At 41.4% G+C, this 1,316-nt stretch overlaps 1 protein-coding gene across 2 annotated transcripts in view; it reads left to right on the top strand.

Annotated features, from left to right (window-relative positions):
- The first annotated feature begins 184 nt into the window (after nucleotides 1-184).
- Nucleotides 185-1,316, top strand: part of LOC101850363 (toll-like receptor Tollo) — a 17,275-nt gene continuing 16,143 nt past the window's right edge. Inside the window, exon 1 of one of the 2 annotated variants that reach the window (XM_005107899.2) lies at nucleotides 185-705. The gene's annotated coding sequence lies outside the window, so the exon portion shown is untranslated. Of the gene's footprint in view, nucleotides 706-775; nucleotides 1,054-1,316 lie in introns of those variants that run through there. The other variant, XM_005107900.3, reaches the window with a different exon arrangement.

Genomic DNA, 1,316 nt, shown 5'->3' with positions numbered 1-1,316 from the left:
GCAAAACGTAGAAATAGGCCTATTCCACACATAGCAAGGGCACTTTCGTCATCTTCACTCTTCACTCCCGGATGCACCAGCCATGGCATCCTGACCTGAATCGTCTCGAGTTGTGGGCCTCGTGAATTGTGTCCGCGGTAAACTGAACGCACCCCGGTGTGCCAACATCTCCCCACCCCACCCTCTCCTACGACTTTCCACTTGAAATGAGGACTCTTGTCAAGTCTCTCCGGGAAGGGGGAACCAGGCAGGATTCATAACAAGATAGAAGATACGCAGAAAGACAATAATGTCACGGACTGACGTAGATATCAAAAGACAAGTTCATAATATATGAATTTCTGTTGGGAGTTTCACACGTAGGCCTAGGTCTGTACGTAACGTCGTTATGAACGGCCATTTCAGAAATGGAGTCAGGTGCTTTCACGGATATTGTGTACAAGGCTGCACGTTATAAACCTGTTGATCTCCCTATTGCCTTACTGAAACGTACAGCTAACGCGTGCTGAGGCATGATAATTATTATTATTATGCTTGATCTGTGAGATTCAAACTGCCTGAATGAAAGAAGACAGCAAACGAGGAATAGCCCTGCTGGTGAAAGAAACAAACTAAATAACAAAACGAAATGAAAGATTAAAAACAACCCCAGTTTCGCGTTTGTTTTGTCTCCCCGTACGATGCACCCGGATCTACCCAATTAAGGTAAGTGCGTTACCACCACTTTAAAAAACAAGTTTGATTGTATTCAAAATACCTGTGGTTCCCTCTCTGTCAAAAGGATTTACAACAACTACAACAAGTGTGCGTTAGACTGATCTTTATTACTGTCTGACTGGGTTTTCCCTTGACTGTCCCTTCTAACAGGAATAATAATATGACACCACGAACTGAACAGGTTGGGGGGATGGGAGAAGGGGGTAGGGGTTTTCTGGTGTTTATTATGCTGCTCAGTGTTAAGTTTTATTAGGCTTACGAACGAGAAGGAGAAGTCTGTGTTCTTATAAGCTGGACATCGAATGATATAATGACACAATCACACTGCACCTAAAGGTAAGAGACATCACTTTAATAATAATAATAATATAAATTCAACCAAGAAAAGATCGTCTCATTTTGTGATGAGAAAAGAACCTGGCCAATTTGATCTTTCTAGTTCTTTCTTTTTCACCTGTTTCACTGTAAATTAGGTTAACTGATCTGAAAAGATAAAAATAATCATGTGCATCACGGTTAAGTGCCAGATTAGAAGCAAACACTGAAGATCTTGGTAAGCCATTTTTTATTTCTCTGTTCTGATTTATTCCATTACCCCC

Source organism: Aplysia californica, unplaced genomic scaffold, assembly GCF_000002075.1.
Source record: "Aplysia californica isolate F4 #8 unplaced genomic scaffold, AplCal3.0 scaffold00641, whole genome shotgun sequence".
Classification (NCBI taxonomy): domain Eukaryota; kingdom Metazoa; phylum Mollusca; class Gastropoda; order Aplysiida; family Aplysiidae; genus Aplysia; species Aplysia californica.
The sequence above is the reverse complement of the archived record's forward strand: the minus strand, read 5'-3'. Positions and strand labels throughout refer to the sequence as shown.